Source organism: Canis lupus, chromosome 36, assembly GCF_048164855.1.
Source record: "Canis lupus baileyi chromosome 36, mCanLup2.hap1, whole genome shotgun sequence".
NCBI classification, from domain to species: Eukaryota; Metazoa; Chordata; class Mammalia; order Carnivora; family Canidae; genus Canis; species Canis lupus.
Genome location: NC_132873.1, coordinates 8,285,668 through 8,306,844, shown reverse-complemented (window position 1 = coordinate 8,306,844; position 21,177 = coordinate 8,285,668). Strand labels below are relative to the sequence as shown.

General features: G+C 38.7%; 1 long non-coding RNA gene across 4 annotated transcripts in view; it reads left to right on the top strand.

Moving 5' to 3' along the window:
- The first annotated feature begins 515 nt into the window (after nt 1-515).
- The window catches only part of LOC140625557 (uncharacterized), a 67,284-nt gene continuing 46,622 nt past the window's right edge, over nt 516-21,177 (top strand). For all 4 annotated transcript variants that reach the window (XR_012024909.1, XR_012024907.1, XR_012024908.1 and 1 more), the window contains exons 1-5: nt 516-725; nt 4,507-4,753; nt 7,826-7,980; nt 10,183-10,320; nt 10,406-10,659. This is a non-coding gene — a long non-coding RNA (uncharacterized lncRNA). The remainder of the gene's footprint in view (nt 726-4,506; nt 4,754-7,825; nt 7,981-10,182; nt 10,321-10,405; nt 10,660-21,177) is intronic.

The following is a 21,177-nucleotide window of genomic DNA, read 5'->3' as shown; positions in this document are numbered from 1 at the left end:
TTCACTGAGTTAGAATGAAAATAACAAAGAAGAAAGGACGAGAAAGGTGTCTTACTCATGCCAATATTTTTCGGTTGAGATGAGGGGAGGAGCCAGTGAATTAGACTAAGCAGGAGAGGCTGAAGAAAACTAGCATGGTAGGAGTTGTGAAAAAGTGGGTTTTAGGAAGGAAAGTACTCAGTTAATATTAAACATGCTAGAAACCATCTAGCGTAGCAGATAACTTTGTAACAACTAAGACAAATAAAAAATTTAAGCTTTTTCTTCCTACTTATCCATTATTTATAATCAATATCAATGTTAAGAGCTTTCCTTGTTCATATAGACCAATAAATTACCTGTGTCATCATCATACTTTCCCACATTCATATATATTCACTCAGAGTCTGGACCCTGCAAAAATTTGAATTTCAAAATTCAAGTTCTCTGTTCTGTTCAAGTGTTCTACCCAACCAATCTGTTCCTTGTTTTAATTATACCTCCGTTCCAGAATTCTGAGCCCAATGACAGTGGGTGGCTTGGGGAGGAAGATGGCATGGCCAATTTCGCTGGCTGAAGAGGCCTGATGAGATGGGGAGAAGGCCACGATTTGTGGCACAAAAGGTGGACCATGGACACACGATTCACATGGGCTTTATATTGAAGACATCTTAATACAGAGGGATGAGCCGGGAAAGATAGGAGTGAAAGAACGGAGCTGGCTAACTTCTCTCCAACTATTCAAAGTAGGTTTTATTTTTGTGGGTTAGCTAAATCTAAACCTTAGTAAGAGAGCACAATACACTGTGAGTAAGAATCAAAGAGTATCTCCTTAGAGAAACAACAAACACAAGGGTTGCCAAAGAACAGCCAGAGAGACCATTTTAGGGAATATTTCAGCATGGAAGTTCTCTTCTCCCCACCATGGATTCAAGGAGTCTATAAAACTCCACCCAGCACAGCAGAAAAGATAAAGAAGGCATTCTCCCAGATTAATGTAAAACCTTCAGCTCTGGTGGGAATATGTGAAGTGCAAAATGGGTGGGGAGGGGGATTGGGGACTTACAGAAACGCAGCTAATGAAAACTCTGTATGTTTATGTTTAACATTTGAACAATTGGTTACAGACTGAGAATTCACGTCTGCAATGTGTCCACTGTTTGGCAGGAAAGTGATTCTTTTTCCATGGATTAGCGGGTATATGGTAGATACCAAGATGACCCAGAACAGGAGTGACTTTAGAAGGAGGTGAGCTGGGATCCCTGGATGGCTCAGTGGTTTAGTGCCTGCCTTTGGCCCAGGGCGTGATCCTGGAGACCTGGGATCGAGTCCCACGTCGGGCTCGCTGCATGGAGCCTGCTTCTCCCTCTGCCTGTGTCTCTGTCTCTGTCTGTTTCTCTCTCATGAATAAATAAATAATGTCTTAAAAAAAAAAAAAAAGAAGGAGGTGAGCTGAATAGGACAGCATAGCGGCATGGTCTTGACCACACCCTAGTGAGTTCTATCGGTACCCCAGTGAGGAGGGATGAGCACTGAACTCCAAAAACAGTGGGAAAGAGTTATAAAACAGCAAGTCACATCCTGCTATAACAATAAGTGATAAAAACATGAGTGAACGTATGGAATGTCAGAGAAGGAAGGAAAAACAGAAAGGGGACCCTAAAGTTGCAACTGATAAGCTTCAGAACAAGCTTCACCATTTTATTTTTTAAAAATTGTACACACATGCTGTTATTTTGTGCACTTTCTTCTAGTCCAAAAATGATACAGCGGTATTTCTAAATTTTGGGTAGTGCTCCCCATTTTATTTTCCTGCCCCATAGAATCTATTCCTTAAATCTTCCAGGGTCAAAGAGACCTAAAAAAACTATGGGATTGAGTATTCGACTCAAGAAAACATTAAATTTAGCACTGTAGTTAGAAGTTTAGGGGCGCCTGGGTGGATCAGTCATTTAAAGGGTCCAACTCTTGATTTCAGCTCAGGTCATGATCTCAGGATGGTGAGATTGAGCCCCACGTTAGGCTCTGTGCTCAGTGGGGAGTCTGCTTAAGATTCCCTCTCTCCCTCTGCCCCTCCCCACCACACTCCTTCTCTCTCTCTGAAATGAATAAATAAATCTTTTTTTTAAAAGAAGCTTATAAATCAGACAGCCATAGTAATTACATAGTTATGTAATTGTTGATACTGAAAACCTGGCTAAAGCCTGTCCTCTCCAAGATTTTGTAGCCAATGTTATGACTGGCAATGGACAGAGAATCCATGACCCAGCTGGTTAGGGTATCTTGTCAGAGGGCTTTATGATTAGGCTTTCACTCCAGCTCATCAGCTGATAGAATGCCAGAGGTATGAGGCCACTTCCAGGATTATTTTTTTCAGTCTTATTCCCTGAAACAGGAATCAAAAACATATATACAGGAGAATGAGGGACTCTAGGATCCAAGGCTAAAATGTAATAACCTGAGTAAATGACCCAAAGCATGAATCATCTCATTGTGTTCCTAGCTCCATAGAAAGTAAGTGGCTGCAGTTCTACATTGGAAACTACATCATTGCAGAGATGAAAACAATGTTTTGTTGGCATAAGATCATGTACTTTACAAAAGAAAGCTTTTTTCTGAGTAGAAAGTAGAGAGTGACATCAACAATTTGGACCATCTAACTACATTGCTTCAAGTTGAGCATTTTTCCCTGAAATCTTATCCAAATCCTTTTGAATTAATTTGTATTATATTAACAAATATTCTAATGATAAACCTGTCTAGTTAAACAATTAAATTCATCTGTCTATTAGGACAAATACAAACAAATAAAAAATGCTGACCTTTTTGTTAGCTACATAATTTTGTTGACATTCCTCTTGGTTATTTATTTATTTATTTATTTACTTATTTATTTATTTATAAGATTTTATTTATTTATTCCTGAGAGACACACACAGAAAGAGAGAGAGAGAGAGAGAGAGAGAGAGAGAGAAAGGCAGAGACACAGGCAGAGGGAGAAGCAGGTTCCATGCAGGGAGCCTGATGTGGGACTTGATCCCAGGACTCCAGAATCATGCCCTGGGCCAAAGGCAGGCGCTGAACCACTGAGCCACCCAGGATCCCCCTTCTCTTGGTTTTAGAAGTCTGTTTAGTAATTGATATGTTAAATGAAGTCTACACTAAACAAAGGGGAAACAAATGGAAAAATGTCTTATGAAGTGAAGTAGTGTTGGTGGTCTAGATTTCAAAGCAGATTCCTTAGTTTTTGTGTGTCTATAAAATCTGAATACAATGATCATTGACTAGCTTTACCCCTTGTCTTCTAATATGTATACATGTGAGTTTGTATGTGTGCATGTCCATAGCTCTGTATCTTTTCTTTCTCTCCTTATCTCTCCAGAGTTGAATTTCTGTGTTCTTTCTATATTTGCTGGAAGTATAAAAAAGAGAAATGCCCTAAATATATATACATATATACATACAATTCTTTTCTTAATGGCTCAAAAAGTATGTAGATGGAATATTTGGCTTTATCTTAAATGAATCATATCTTCAAAATCAACTGGTTCATAGTGAAAATGATTATGGGGTATTATTCTCATTTTTACATGTTGAATCTACTGTTCTAGAAGTTCTGGGCTGATTCCCAACTTAGTCGCTGACTCATTCAGCTGTAGTTTCCCCCACAGGATGTGAGGAGGTGGTATGTCTGGAAGCCATAAACATCCCTAAAGCATCACCCCACCTAACCCCAGGGCATAGATTGAGTTTTCTGCAACATGGGGCAAGGATTGGCCCAGTATTGATGCTATTCCTTCTGGAGCTGAAACAATAAACCATTGTAAGGATGGGCGTAATCACTTCCTTTTCAACACAGTGAGCTAGCCTGCTGCTAGATATTCTATCCTCCTGCCTGTAGTTCAGCCCATCTAATCACTCAAATACAATGAGTATATTTGTACACTTTTATGTGTAGTGGATATATTGGATATTATGCATATTGGAATTATGTACACATAGAGATTAAGAAGTTTACAGTCCTCAAAACAGGTAGAAACCTGAACTGAAGACAGTCTGTAAAAGATCAGTATTATGACTTTGTGGGATGATTGTCATGGACTGAATCATGCCCCTATACCCCGAATTCATATATTCAAGTCCTAACTCCATTACCACAGAATGCGACTGCATTTGGAGACAAGACCTTTATTTTTACTTTATTTATTTTTTTAAATTTATTTTTTATATATTTTTTTAATTGGAGTTCGATTTGCCAACATATAGTATAACACCCAGTGCTCATCCCATCAAGTGCCCCCCTCAGGGCCCATCACCCAGTCACCCCATTCCCCTACCCAGCTCCCCTTCCACTACTCCCTGTTCATTTCCCAGAGTTAGGAGTCTCTCATGCTTTGTCACCCTCTCTAATTTTTCCCACTCATTCTCTCTCCTTTCTTTTATAATCCCTTTCACTATTTTTTATATTCCCCATATGTGTGAAGCCATATAATGATTGTCTTTCTCCAACTGACTTACTTCACTCAGCATAAACTCAAAATGGATGAAAGATCTAAATGTGAAACAAGAATCCATCAAAATCCTAGTGGAGAACACAGGCAACACCCTTTCTGAACTTGGCCACGGCAACTTCTTGCAAGATGCATCTACGAAGGCAAGAGAAGCAAAAGCAAGAATGAACTATTGGGACTTAATCAAGATAAAAAGCTTCTGCACAGCAAAAGAAACAGTCAACAAAACTAAAAGACAACCTGGAGACAGGGCCTTTAAAGAGGTAATTAAGGTCATATGGGTAGGCACTAATCTGGTGTTCTTACAAGAAGAGGAAATTTGAATATGGGGGTGTAGATCCCTCTTGGGATTAGTGTTTTCATTTCCTTTGTATATATTTCCCAAAGTGGAATTACTGGATAGTAAGCTCTACTTCTGATATCTTGAGAATCCTCCATGCTGTTTTCTATAAAGGCTGTGCCAATTTACAATCTCACCAATGATGCTCTGCACCCCTATGTTTATAGCAGCATTATGTACAATAATAGCCAAGACCTGGCAACAACTAAGTGTCCACTGATGGATGAATGGATAAAGAAGTTCTGCCATAAGCGCGCGCGCACACACACACACACACACACAGTGGCACATTATTCAGCCATAAAAAGAAAATGAAGAAATCCCACCATTTGCAACAACTTGGATGGACCTTGAAGGCGTCAATGAGAAATGAAATAAGTCAGAGAGTGAAAGAAATATTTTATGATCTCACCTTATGTGGAATCAAAACCAAACCAAACTCAGAGAAAAAAGAGATCAGACTTAGGATTATCAAAACTGGAGAGATGGAGGAGGGGGAATTGGTGGAAGGTGGTCAAAAGTTACAAACTTCACTGAATAGAATAAGTACTAGGGATATAATGCGCAACATGAGGACTAGCTAACACTGCTCTGTGAGATATAGACAAGTGCTTAAGAGAGAAAATCCTATGAGTTCTTATCACAAGGATAATTTTTTCTTTTCTTTTTATTATGTACATACATAATATGTGAGAAGATGGATGTTAGCCGAACCTATTGCAATCATCTCACAATATATTTATTTATTTAGTTATTGTTTATTTATTTATTTATTTTTAAAAAGATTTTATTTATTTATTCATGAGAGACACACACAGAGAGAGAGAGAGAGAGGCAGAGACACAGGCAGAGGGGGAAGCAGGATCCACTCAGGGAGCCCGATGTGGGACTCGATCCTGGGACTCCAGGATCACGCCCTGGGCTGAAGGCAGGTGCCAAACCGCTGAGCCAACCAGGGATCCCATCTCACAATATATTTAAATAATATCATTATGCTATATACCTTAAAATTATACAGTGATGTATGTCAATTATTTCTCAATAAAACTGGAAAAAGATTATCTACTAGATGGCAAGTTTTTTGGAACAAGAGACCATGTGCTATTTATTTTTGAATCCCCACTCCCCTTCTATCACTGATGCCTACCCCTGAACGTGGTACACACAAAAAAGATCAATAAAAATGTATTGCACTGGAAAAAAAATAAGAGGAAATTTAGACACTCAGAGACACACTAGGGATGTGCTCACAGGGAAGACCCTGAAGATGGCATGAGAAAATAGCCATCTATAAGCCAATGAGACAGACCTCAGGAGAGTACCTTGATCTTAGTTTTCCAGTTTCCAGAATTGTGAGAAACTTAATTTCTGTTGTTCAAGCCACCTCTCTATAGTATTTTGTTACAGCAACACTAGCAAATACATTGGTGTGGTAGGATCAGCTCTGACGTACTAAAATTTGAGTAGAGTTTGCAACCCTAGTAGGACCTGTGGGAAATCACTTAAACTCTCTGAACACCAGTTTCCTCATTTGTAAATTGAAGATAATAATAACTATCCACCAAGGTTATCTTGAGGATCAGATGAATATATATGAAGTGTCTGACATGAAGTAAGTATGCAAGAAATATTTTGGGGAGGTTGGTATCTATTGGCAGAAAGGTATGGGGTCCTCAGTCAATTAGACTTGGGTTCAAATCCAAGCTCTGCACTTAGCTTGGTGACCTTGAGTACATCTCTTAAAATCTCTAATCCACAGAATCTTCATATAAAACACGTGGATTATATTACAATATACATAATATTATACATATTAGTGAGTCAGTATATATGTCAGTACTTGTTAGTTCTCTTTGGAGATTCTCTCAGTTCCAATTCTTTCTGATTATCAAAGTTATCAACAGTGTGTTTGCCTGGGAGAGATGAGGAATGAGAAGTCTAATTGGAAGGATGAGGCAGTGATCACAATATTTATTTTGACCCTTTACCCTTGGTCATCCCATGATGACTAAATGCCTATGGAATGGCTATGGAAGGAAGGAAACCAAACTAGGGAGTCAAAGAGAATGCTTTACCATCAGGTTGATACAATGGCTATTAACATTCTGTCACTAGAGTTACCATGTGAAATCTTGTTACCAAACTCATAATTTCTACATGGAAAAATGAGCCAAAATAGGGCTGAAATAAGTAAAAATCTACTGTTCTAAGTTATACGTACTCTCCCCAAAAAGAATAAAAATTACCACTAATTCCACCACCAAGAGATAATCATCAAAAATTTGATACAATTTTTCAGATATCTGTAACTCTGCATGTGCATATATTTCTAAGTACATACTTTTTATGCATAGTATTTGGCAACTGCCTTTTCCATCTAACACTATATTATAGACCTATTTTCATGTCATTGATTGGTGTGCTCGACATTATTTTAAAGGACTGAATGGTATTCCATTGTTAATGTACCAGAATTTTAAAACAAATCCTTTTTGTTAGTCATCGAGGTCCCATAAACTTTGTTTTTAAAAATCAAAATGTTACTTGGATGGCTGATTGATGACTCAGAGGTGTATAGTGTGAGTTGAAACAGCCTGAGTATCAAATGTGACCCTGTGGGAGTGGGGGAAGACATGATGTCTACTCTGGCTTTGGGTAAGTGGAAAGTGAAGCATTGTGCGAAATGCATTTCCACCTTAAATTTTTTGGGACAGGGAAGCTTGGGTGCCTCAGTTGTTGAGCATCTGCCTTCGGCCCAGGGTGTGATCCTGGAGCCCGGGGGTTGAGTCCTGCATCGGGCTCCCTGCATGGAGCTTGCTTCTCCCTCTGCCTATATCTCTGCCTCTCTCTCTCTCTCTCTCTCTGTGTCTCTCATGAATAAATAAATAAAATCTTTCAAGAAAATTTATTGGGACAAATAATTTCTCGGGGCCTAATAAAGTGTCACTTACCTACACAAGGATCTATATCTCACTTGGAATTATTGTATTATCAGCAACACCCAAAGGCAATGATCTTGGACTGTGGTCCAATGGAAATGAAGCAGAATTTCAAGACAACCCTTTTCAGCCTTGGCAATTGGAAAAAGAAATGACCTGTATATTGATGACCTTTCATAGATAATTATAAGGAAAATGATTATAATTACAGGTAAGTATTTTATTTGTTACTAAAATCAGAGATCTGTTTTTTAAAAAGATTTATTTATATATTTGAGAGAGCGAGTGGGCACAAGCAGGGGGAGGGGCAGAGGGAGGGGCAGAGGGAGAAAAAGAGGGAGAGAGAACTTCTTTCTTTCTTTCTTTCTTTCTTTCTTTCTTTCTTTCTTTCTTTCTTTCTTTCTTTCTTTCTTTCTTTTTTTTTGGGGGGGGGGAGGGGGAGAGAGAATTTCAAGCAAGGAATAAGATCCTGAGCCGGGAGCTGTCCACGGGACTCGAGAAGATCATGAGCTGATCATGAGCTGAGCAGAAATCAAGAGTTGGCTGCTTAACCAACTGAGCCCCCCAGGTGCCCCATAGAGATCTCTTTAAAAGATGATCTTTAGTTGTAGGTATAGTAATTAGCTATTTACGAGAGACAAGATATCCATTTCATCTCCTCTCCCTTCCTGCCTCTCTCTCTTGCTCTTATTTCTTATGCTCATAAAACAAAAGTATCTTTCATGGAATCAAATACTCAGCTAGGAAAATGTACCCTGGTTACCAGTTCAGCTCAGAAATATGCAAAAGGTAAAGTCTGTTTAGCTTCCCAGAACTTTTTTCCTTTTCCTTACTCCCAGATCTGTGAGTCACCATTTTGTGTAAAAAAGTATTCAGAGTGAAATTATTCCTTGGCAAGTCATGTTGTTAGACTAACTTTCCTATCACTCAAAGAGATGAACCTTATCTCTTTCTTTGCTGGAAAAATGTCTTGTGGAGGCACTTTATCTAATCCAGAATAATTCTTTAGGCTTCCCGGGGCTCGACTACACCCGCTCATAGTGTGCATACAGATTGTGTAAACCCTACTATTCATTTTAAGGAAAAGGCTTGCTGTTTATTTTCTTGGTTAGCTGATATTGGTCAATCCCACCAGTTCGGTTTTATAAAGTGAGACTCTGACAAGCAGTTTTATTAAGAGAACTCATTTAATATAATGATTCGTGAAGCAAAGTGCCTAGGTTAAAGTATAAAAAGTAATGAAGTGACTAGATAATATGCCATTTCACCAGGAAGTCTAAGCACAAAATACCCTAACATCTTTTGAATCCATTGAGAACATTAAAACCATCAATCTGAGAACTTAATAGATTTCCCAGGGATATGAAATATGTTTTAAAAATATATACTTCTAAATATTCCCTGTGCCTACTTACCCTTTCCCACCTACATCCTCCACTCCCTACCCCTCCAAAAAGCAATCATATTTTAAAGCCTTTAAATGTTTGCGTTGACAATCTATGACTTTAAAGTAAGAGAAGAGATTTTTAGTAGCCGCTGAACTGATAAAGGCACTCTCACGCTTGCTCCAGGATTTAACGTTTTTATTGTCATCATTAACTAGTATAGAATTGAGGGGAATTTTATTCCCTTTTTAAGTACCGCTTTTGATGTCATTTCTCTCCAGTTCTTCTAAATGATAGAATGATGACAGTTTTTATTTTCGTCTTGTCTGACTTATTCAGGAGATGTGTTTCATAGTTGCTTTGCATCATGGAGCATTTGAGCAACAAATCTCTGAAGAAACGATTTCAGTTTCATGATGCTTCCAGATGATAGGAGGGTAATAGAGCTATCCTAGGTGTCCAGAACATCTGCTAACAATGCTTCTAATTGACATGTTTGGGCAAACTTGACCTGGATGCCTCTGATGAGCTATGGCGACTAGTTGACAAGTAACAAGCAGACAAGAGAGGGTACATGGTTTTATGCCCACGTGGTCTCATGAGGAAGTGGCTGAAGGGTGGAGTGTGTATTTTGGTCAAGAGAATGTTTTAGTGATGTTTTCTTTTCCATGTTGATTATAATTCAGCCATTCCAGAAATCTAAATATATTCAAGTTTGCAAGTATTGTTGGCTTTGAAAAACCTGATCGTTTTTCCTCATATATCTAATACACGGTACAGGGGTCTTCTTTTCTATGAAAAAAAAAAAATCAAGCTTTACAACAAAAAGAGCCCTACTTGGAATGATTTATGTGTACTCAATATTAGGAATAAAGGATTCACTTGTTTTAGGTAGTAAAATAAGTTGTATTTGGGGGGGGATTATTTTTCAAAAAAGCATAATTTTCTAAGCATGTTGCCAGAGAGTTCCAGAGATAGATTACTGAGATATCACGCATTATCATTGTTTTTTCCCCACTTCTGTTAAGTGGAAACAAAATGAAAACGTAGAAACCTATGGGAGTGCTTGAGAGTTTAAAGCCAATCGCTGCTGTTCCTAAAGATGCTTTGATTTTAGGCATTGTACTGGGGATACCTCGACCTCTTCACCGACCATCTGCATGTAAGTTCCCTAGAATATTCCTACATGAGTCTACCCACACCTCGGGGCTGATGATCATACCCTCCATGTCCATACTGATTTTCAGGTAGCAGGAAGATGTGACGATGCCTCCATGTTCCAGAGACTGTCAGGTGTGCAGCTGAAGGAAAAGATCACGCATTTTAGATGACACACATGAAAGCATAGCCAACCTGAGGTCATCCACTTTGGAGACACTAACCGACTGCTTTGTTGAAAATGTGCTATAAAGCTACTGCCTGTCCGTAACTTCAAGCATATTTGGAATCTGTGAGGTTGAAAGTGCAAGTCCCCCCTTTGCTTTGATTAGCCCTGTCTTCCAAAGGTAATCGCTTTCAGAGTTTGGTATATATATATTTTTAGCTGTTTTGTGTGGCCTATGAAAAGGAGCATATATATATATATATATTTGTATATTTTTTCCAAAATGGTATTTAAAAATGCATACATTTCTATACCCTACTTTTCACCATGTTTAACAATGTATTATTGGAATTTTGTGTTGTTACACAGAGGCCTGCCTCCTTCTTTTTCACGTCTTCGTAGTCTTTCGTTTTAACACATGTTCCAAAATACGTAATTTATTCCGTCTTGACAGATATTTAAATAACGAACTGGCTAGTCTCTGTTTGCCTTTCTCACAGATTATGCTCTGTTCTTAACCTGATGTTCTCTATCCACGGAGGCTGACCCTTAACCACTGGTGGTGCTTAGCCAGTGGGTTTGGGTGTGTGGAAAAAAATCATGGTCTTATTTTCCACTCCTTCCCTCTCTGAACTGCATGTTCTGGAAGTGACTGAACTCTTCCATAAAGATCGTTCCCCATGGATGGCTCTTTTCGCCAAGCCTCTGCCCCTGTTCTGCTAACATTACCTTCCTTTGCCTAAGGGTGATGATGGCTTCATGCTGTTGCTAATCTGCTGCCTCACCATCCCTTGCTGTTCCCCCAAACCAGTCGTGGGCTAAGAAATGTTTGGTGTTTGACAATTTCTGTGGGTATAAATACTTCCACAACAACTGATTTCAAGATACCGACTTGAAATTACTGAATGCAATATTGGGAAGAATTACAATCAGCTCTTGGGAGCTGATGTGAACCAGCTACAGAACACCACCACCCTATCCACCCTGGCACTTTGCTTTTTTTTTTCTTTTTAAATTTTTTTTATTGGAGTTCAATATGCCAACATCTAGCATAACACCCAGTGCTCATCCGGCCAAGTGCCCCCCTTAGTGCCCATCACTCATTCACTCCAACCCCCCGCCCACCTCCCCTTCCACTACCCTTTGTTCATTTCCCAGAGTTAGGAGTCTCTCATGTTTTGTCACCCTCACTGATATTTTCACTCACTTTTTCTCCTTTCCCTTTATTCCCTTTCACTAATTTTTATATTCCCCAAATTAATGAGACCATATGTTTGTACTTTTCCGATTAACTTATTTCACTCAGTATAATACCCTCCAGTTCCATCCACTTCAAAGCAAATGGTGGGTATTTGTCGTTTCTAATGGCTGAGGAATATTCCATTGTATACATAGACCACATCTTCTTTACCCAGTCATCTTTTGATGGACACCGAGGCTCCTTCCACAGTTTGGCTATTGTGGACATTGCTGCTATAAACATCGGGGTGCAGGTATTCTGGCATTTCACTGCATCTGTATCTTTGGGGTAAATCCCCAACAGTACAATTGCTGGGTCGTAGGGCAGGTCTATTTTTAACTCTTTGAGGAACCTCCACACAGTTCTCCAGAGTGGCTGCACCAGTTCACATTCCCACCAACAGTGCAAGAGGGTTCCCCTTTCTCCGCATCCTCTCCAACATTTGTTGTTTCCTGTCTTGTTAATGTTCCCCATTCTCACTGGTGTGAGGCGGGATCTCATTGTGGTTTTGATTTGTATTTCCCTGATGGCAAGTGATGCAGAGCATTTTCTCATGTGCGTGTTGGCCATGTCTATGTCTTCCTCTGTGAGATTTCTGTTCATGTCTTTTGCCCATTTCAGGATTGGATTGTTTGTTTCTTTGCTGTTGAGTTTAATAAGTTCTTTATAGATCTTGGAAACTAGCCCCTTATCTGATACGTCATTTACAAATATCTTCTCCCATTCTGTAGGTTGCCTTTTAGTTTTGTTAACTGTTTCTTTTGCTGTGCAGAAGTTTTTTTTTTTTTTTAAGATTTTATTTATTTATTAATGAGAGACACAGAGAGAGAGAGAGGCAGAGACACAGGCAGAGGGAGAAGCAGGCTCCACGCAGGGAGCCCGATGTGGGACTCGATCCCGGGACTCCAGGAGGCCGGAGTCCTCCAAAGGCAGGTGCTAAACCACTGAGCCACCCAGGGATCCCCCATGTGCAGAAGTTTTTTATCTTGATGAAGTCCCAATAATTCATTTTTTGCTTTTGTTTCTCTTGCCTTCATGGATGTATCTTGCAAGAAGTTGCTGTGGCCAAGTTCATAAAGGGTGTTGCCTGTGTTCTCCTCTAGGATTTTCATGGATTCTTGTCTCACATTTAGATCTTTCATCCATTTTGAGTTTATCTTTGTGTCTGGTGTAAGAGAGTGGTTTAGTTTCATTCTTCTGCATGGGACTGTCCAATTTTCCCAGCACCATTTATTGAAGATACTGTCTTTTTTCCAGTGGATAGTCTTTCCTGCTTTGTCGAATATTAGTTGACCATAAAGTTGAGGGTACTTGAGTGACCTGAATTGATTCTGTTTCCTGCCATAATTTTGCCATAGACAATTTCCTTTTTCTGTTCTATTAAATAGCAGGGTACCTGCAAACATCCATCTGTCTATCTACCTACCAACCTGTCTATATCCAGATCCAAATATGTATATTTGAGCACATATGTAAATAATGCTGGATATTAAATTCTGAGAATTGGGCCAAAGGTGTGTCAATTCAATATTATCATGAGTTTTGCCTAATTGCTTATTGACCAAAATATTCTATCAATTTATAGTTCCTCTGACAGTTCTAAGAATGCCTCATTTGGGGCACCTGGGTGGCTTGAGGGCTAAGTATTTGATTTCACCTCAGGCCATGATCTTAGGGTCCTGGGATCAAGCCCTACATTGGGCATTCAGTGGAGGTCTGCTTGTCCCTCTGCCTTTCACCCCTACTGCCCACCAGCTGCTGGTGTGCATGAGCTCTCTCTCTCCCACTTTCTCAAATAAATAAATAAAATCTTAAAAAAAAAGAATGCTAATTCTATATAATCTCATTAACACTAGATAATTTTAATTTTTTAAATTAAAAAATCCCTTTGCTAATAGGGATGCCTGGGTGGCTCAGAGGTTGAGTGCCTGCCTTCAGTCCAGGGTGTGATTCTAAAGTCCCAGGATAGAGTCCCACATCGGGCTCCCTGTATGGAGCCTGCTTCTCCCTCTGCCTGTGTCTCTGCCTCTCTCTGTGTGTCTCTCATGAATAAATAAATAAAATCTCAAAAAAATAATAAAATAAAAATCAATCTTTGCCAGTATATTAGTATAAATGATACCTTTTTCCATTCACTTACATGTTATCAATTATTTGTGAGACTGAAAATCATTTTTAATTTTAAATTTATTAAATTTATTTTGTGAATTGGAAGACACAATAAACAGATGTCTGAATCCCCTTGGAAATTTAGTGGAGGTTTGGTGACTGCGCCACTGGCAGGAATAAAGGATAGATGGCTATTAATTTGTCTGAGAAATGACTGTGTGTTTCCCAATGCCATGGACAGAACAGTGTCCCCAACTTCAAATTCTTTTTTTGAAGCTACAACCCCAATACAATGACTGTATCTGGAGATAAAGTCTTTAGGAGGTAAACTTAAGTGAGGTCACAATGGTGGGGTCCTAATCTGATAAGGACTGCTGTCTTAAAAGTAGAGGAAGACCTCTCTCTCTCTCTCTCTCGCTGCCATGTGAGGACACAGCGAGATAGTGGCCATCTGTAAGTTAGAAAGAGAAATCTCACCAGAAACCCACCATGCTGGCACCCTGATCTCAGACTTCCAACCTCCAGAAGTGAGAGGAAATAAAATGTTGTTTAAGTCACTCAGTCTATGGTATTTTGTGGCTTGATCTAAGATACACATGGACGAGAGGTGGGCAATTCTCAAGAAATAACAGCATGGACATGTTTTAGATACTGGCCAAAAGGACTAAATGGGTGTGGTCTGCTAGATTCCTCAGGGGCTGTAGAGGAGGGACCTGACAACCCCGGGGGTGAAAGTTCCCACTAATGAGAGCTCTTGAAGGAATCCACAGATGTGGCCAGGGAAGAGTCAGCATCAAATATCTTCCAAACCTAGAGAAGCACAAAGACATCTTAACATGGTACTGGTCCATGTCTTCATCCACTGATGGGGATGAAGTATTTTACAGAGACAGTGGAAGATGGTGATAAGTTAGCTTTCTAATCATACTGCAAGAGTCCCAAGTGCTCAAATGTGACTCTTGAGCCCCGACCTTCTTGTGAATTTCAAGTCCATAATTTTGAATCCCAGGATCACTATCCGATCTATCTGCTCAATGTTTAAGGTGTGTTTGAAAATGCAAATGTACAACATTAAAATTAACTCTTGCTGTTCCTGCCATTATAGTTCTGGTCAAAGTTCAGTAAAAGAACTGCTCTTCATGCTGTTGTTCATTTCATAAACTTGGGCATTAGAGTCACCTTTCCTACTTTCTTCTCATTAATCTCTTCTCTATTCCTAACTAAGCTCTTGAATTGAAACCTAAATATATTTCACACCTATGCATTCCTCTTTAACATACCTTAGTTCTAGCCCCCACCATCTGCTGCCTACAGTTGTTATATTAATATAATCACTCTATCCTTTTGACTCTTCCTAGTTCATTCTCATACAAAGCAGCCACATCTTAAAATAATGAGTTGGTCAGATCTCCTCCTTAAAACTCTTCAGTGTTTCCACACAGTCTTGGGATAAAGATCTACATTCTGACCATGATCTCCGAGGTCCTAAGTAACCAGCATCTGCCTATATCGCCAACATCAACTTTTCTCATGCTCACCACCATCCATTATTCTTCACCCCTGTGGACTTTTTTCAATCCCTGGCTAACCTAAATTCATTTGTTTTAAAAGTTTATTTGAGAGAAAGAGAGAGATAGCCACAGAGATATATAGCTAGAGCACAAGCAGGGAGGAGAGGGAGAAGCAGGCTCCCAGATGAGCAGGGAGCCCAATGTGGGGCTCAGTCCCAGGACCCTGGGATCATGACCTGAACCGAAGGCAGATGCTTAACCAACTGAACCACCCAGGTGCCTTCCCAAGCTCATTTCTGACTAGACCTTGGAATGTCGCTCTGCCTGACACAATCTTCTCTTTCCTCTTTGGCTATCACCAAACTCCAGCTTCAATTCAATTTTTTTCCTGATTCTTCAAACCAGAGTATATCCCCCATTATGCAATCTAACAGTACTTTATGATGCTTGTTGTAACCTAAATGGATATTTATGTAATTATTTGCTAAATGTTAGTTTCTGACACTAGATTATAAGCTCCATGTGGGTAGAGATGATATTTAGTGTCCCACTATACTACCAGCACCCAGTTCAGTGCATGACTCAACAGAAGGGACTTAATAAATATTTGCTGAATAAACTGCTGAGAAAATTCTTAGGCTGGAATCATATCAGAGAAATCCAAGAGAGTGTATCCCTAAGTCAATGATGTATGATGTCCAGCCTCTGTCCTTCCTTCTGTCTCTTAACAAAACTAACTTTACTTTGAGCCTGTACATCTGCCCTGAGAGTTGGGACTCAGATATTAAAAGGGTATTCAACATAGGCATAGAACTGTTTCCAGCATTAACTTGATATGAGCAAGGGTTTCCCATCTTCATTGAAGGTCCAGTGCAGATCTTGGATCACTTTTACCAAAAAACATCAGTTAGAGGTGGTGGGAGTAAGAGGAAGAAACATAGATTTTTAACATCATTTTCAGAAAGTCTCCTAACTATAGCACGTGATTACATTAAAGTGAACTTATTTGTTTAGTGTGTACCATCCATAGCATGGTGATTTAACTTTGTGTCGAGAAAAAAATTTGCTTCCACTTTGCTTTTCAGCCCAGAAGCTTATAATAGAACCACTACAGTCCTTGCCCAAATATGGTGACATAGCACTTTAGGTTGAGGAAATTGGCTTGAATTTATAGTTTGAAATCCAGACTGATGTAACAAGACCCCAGTGAGTCAACGTGTGTGATTGTTCCAAAAGTTTGGATGAAGGCCAGTTGTTCATAGCTTGCCGTTTCCAATGACATTTCAAAACATGAATAATTTTAGACTCATCATTAAATAACAACAATAAAACAATCCATACAGCAGTAACAAACTTCAGTTATAGATGTAAAATATACATATTGCTTAAAAGAATCATAATTTCATCTCTGTTCACCTAGATTATTTTTAATGGCAAAGTCCCCATATCATAAAATCTTATAAGACAGGAATTAAAGACAAAGTGTTAACTGTTCAAAATAGGATATAGAGTCACAGAAACTGGTCAACACACTCAAAATTAGAATTTATATAGTCACCATTTATTTTTGGACTTTTTCTCGAATGCCAGGTCAATATTTATAGAACCTGGGCTGAGCTTAGTGGCAGCCAGTACCGTGTGGCATGTGGCTGTCTTAGATGGGGTTTCCAGGGTGATCTCCACTCTAACACTTGCTCTCAGCCAAAAGTCTCTATCATACCTGCAGTCTGGAATTTTATCATTAGATATGGATATCTTTAAGTTCCTTAAGGTTAGAGTACACTGCCCTCTATGAAAATGCAGACTTTGCTAGCAAGGGCCGCAACACATCAGCTTGTCATCATTCACTGCCAAGTTATCTGGAAATAAAAGATCAGTGAGTCCATTATCAATAATTTATTCTTGCTTCCTCAAGTTAAGATTTCTATTATTTTAAAGTAAATAGCATCTGTTTTACTCTACTTAATATTGAACGTTGTGGGTAATGCAAAAGGCCCTTGTAAAGTGCCCTGCTGTTTGGAAAGCATTTTGACACACACTATCTCTTGAGACAAAGCACAGGAGTCTTCTGAATGGGAGGAGGGAGGCATGTCTGGAGTAAGCTGGAATAAGAACCTTGTGGGGCAGGTGGGTGGGGGCAAGGAAGTTATGAAGAGGAAGGGACAGGGAAGATATAGGAGCCTCGCAATGGTCTTTGCCCATGTTACAGCTTTTTCCAAGAATGCTTCTGATGTTGAGTTTGCATATGCTTACCATTTTTAGAGAAATAGAATTAAAGTGATCTTGAAGAGCCAGAGGAATAATCTACATTTAGGTCTGTCCCTCTACATGATGCCACTGTGACTGACAAAAAAGTGAAAAGTTTAGTAACCAGTTAAAAGGTCTATACTCAAAAAAAAAAAAAAAAAGGTCTATACTCTCTGTATAAAATAAGACCCTTTTCCTGTTTTTAATGCTTGTATTGACAAAAGTTGTGGCTTGGTCTCACATTCAGTATATTCTCCCCTAATCAGAAAGTCTTAGTACCTAACTAATTTTCAGGAGTTGGTGTTATTTAACAGAATATATGGAAATCTCATCCAGGCACATATTAGAGACTGGCCAGCCAATCATCTTTCAGTAGGATTAGGCTCTGTTTATCAGCAACTGGTGGTGTTTTCGCTTTGAATTATTATTGTAGAAAATAAAAGGTATATATCTATATTTTGATCCAGCTATAGTTTCTCAGATTGAAACCAACAACCTAATTCTCTCAAGTTTCTTCTTACAAACTTTTATGTGATGTATCTAAAGAAGCCTTATGTAGTGTTGAAAAACGCCTGGGTGGATGTGTTACTGGGTTCTGATACACCACACCATGTCTGAACAGCTCATTACAATAGTAGATTTAAAGAAATTTTCATCATGAAGTAGGCTGACATCAGGCTCTAGAAACTTTTTAGGAAGCTCTAGAAACTTCTATTTGTGGTAATACAATTGAATGATCAATGTGATGAACAAAAGTTTATGCTATGTAACTGAAACATATCAATATCTAGATAGTTAAGATTTCCATTGTTACATTCCAATGTCAAGCTTGTAAAACTTTTAAATATAAGTATTGGCAAAGAAGTCCTTCGTTTTAGCCATTTTAATAGCACATATTATTTGCAGCCATGTAGTATACCTCTTCTACTTAAAAAGACTCATTTTATTTTATTTTTTTAAAAAGACTTATTTTAAATGCAGAATTGAGTTAATCATGATGGTGACTATTGTCTTTGGACTGGTAAACTTTCTTATTTCACTGATATTATATTTTTCCCTCAATCTCCACTCAGAAGACTCCCACTTTAGTATGTTTAGTTTATGAACCAGGATTTTTGTATACCTTTGAAAAATATACAGTATTATTTTTATTATTGAATGTTTTAAATTACACAAATGGTAGTAAATCACAGTATGTTCTACCTTTGGCACTCTCGGTGGAACTCTCAAAACACTGTGTTTTGAGACTTATCCATGTTACTGTATGTAGTTGTAACTTATGGCTTTTGATGCTGCACAACATCAAGAAGTAGTTCATAAAAAAAAAAAAAAAAAAAGAAGTAGTTCATAGCTACAGTTTTACCTAGCCATGGCCGGGGGCTGGGGGGGGGGGGGTTGGTGTTTCCTAATTCCCAGGGGTCAGCGTGGATAACTGGGTAGATAGGAAAGTCCAAATGAGGAGCAGGTTTTACAGGGAAGACACTGGTTTTGGTGTTGAGATTGAGTTGCCAATGGAACATCTAAATGATATAGAGAGGAGGCATTGGGCTGTAGGATCAAGTCTTCGGGTTATAAGAGCCTAGATCTCAAGACACGGGTTTATGCTAGCGATCACGGTTTTAGAGTCATCAGCATAAAATGTGAAATGGATGAGATTACTACTTCTCACATACAATGTGAGAAGATGCAAGGGCTGTTGACAGATCCCAAGGCCATGTTAAGTGTGGGCAGAGACAGGGACTTTCAAGGCAAGTGAGTTGTGGTGGTCACTCACAGACACAGTGCACTAGACCAGGGGGTCAGCAAATCACTCCCTGTAGGCCACATGTGGCTAGCTTCCTGTTTTTTAAAACACATTTTATTGGACCACAGCCACACTCGTCTGTTTTCATATTGTCTGTGACTGTTTTTGTGATAAAATGGCAGAGTTGTGTCATATCAACAGAGACTGTATGATCTACAAAAGAGAAAATATTTACTACCTGCCTCTTTACTGAAAACAGCCTCTCATCCCTGAACTAGACAGTGAAATTAAGGGCTAAGGCAAGTGACTCTGGGATTCTTTATATTTCTCCTTTGTACCCAAAACAGGTTGTATAATTATATGAGTATCCTGTATGCTCAATAAGCATAAATTTCATACTTCTATAACAATGCTTTGTATTCCTTCATTTCTTTTGAACGTATTGGCTTCTTAATATAAATCCACTGAAGTCAGATTTGTTCTTCTGTGGAAAACATGACTCTGCTTCTGTTTGCTTGTTCTTCACTGCATGGTATGATTAAGTTTGAAGTTTCCGCATTTTATATATTTGGGTTCCTCCGGGCACGATTACCCATGATTTTATGTAGTGTAAATGCATTGGTAAGAATGAAAGTCCTTTTCCATTCTATTTTTAAAAAATGCATCATAAAAGTGACTGAAGTGTTGGAAAGTAGATATCTGTCAATTCTCAGATAAGCAGCTGCTGTTTTTTATTTTGAGTTTAAGAGTCTATTCTCACATAGCTTATTGCTCCATATTTTCCTTTACATTATTTGGGAGAACTGTATTGACATTGTCGAACTCAGCTTTCTGAGATAGTCCTTTGAAGCTAGTCTGCATCAGGAACAAGTTGTAAATATAAGAGAATCCGAAATTTTGTTTCTATCAATGTTTTTATTTCTCCCCTTTTAATACTGAATTTTACTTAAAGAAATCACATTTTCGTCATTGAGATAAGGCATTGTCAACTTTTGTGGATATCGAATTCCAAGAAAAAAAATGTTTATTTTCTTTGCCTCAACAAGTATATGGATTTTAAAAGTGTTTAATGGATTAAAGAGCACTTGATACACAGGTGTTTGTGCAACCAGATCCTGAATTGAATTTCCAAGAATAATAAAGATGTAAAAATAGAATATATCTATATGCTATCATATAGTGGTTTTGAATCCTAGCTGCACACTGAAATCAATGAAGAGCTCTAAATTAAAAAACAAACAAAAACCCATGAACAAATGAACAACAACAACAACAACAACAAAACTGGTGCTTGAATCTCACTCCCAGGTATTTTGATTTAATTAATATGGGGTACATTCCAGGTATTGGGATTTTTCTTTAAAGCTCATCTACATAATTCTAATATGATGCCAAAATTGAGAACTGTTGCTGTATATTCGTATTTATTTTATTTTTTTTAAGATTTTATTTATTTATTCATGAGAGACACAGAGAGAGAGAGGCAGAGACACAGGCAGAGGGAGAAGCAGGCTCCATGCTGGGAACCCGATGTGGGACTCGATCCCGGGTCTCCAGGATCACGCCCTGGGCCAAAGGCAGACGCTCAACCGCTGAGCCACCCAGCCGTCCCTGTATATTTGTATTTAATAAAACGAATGGCTAGGTGATGGGAGGAACTTGAGATCATAATAGAAATGTCATTTTAAGAATTTGTTTCTTGGGAACCATTGGAAAGAAATAGACAAAGTCTTACGGGATTGGATAAGTAGAAATTATCGCTGGTTATAAAATATGGAATGTGTGGAATCTATGAATTCAGGAAAGCATCTATTTGACATCAAAATCAAAATAAGGAGAGAGATGCAG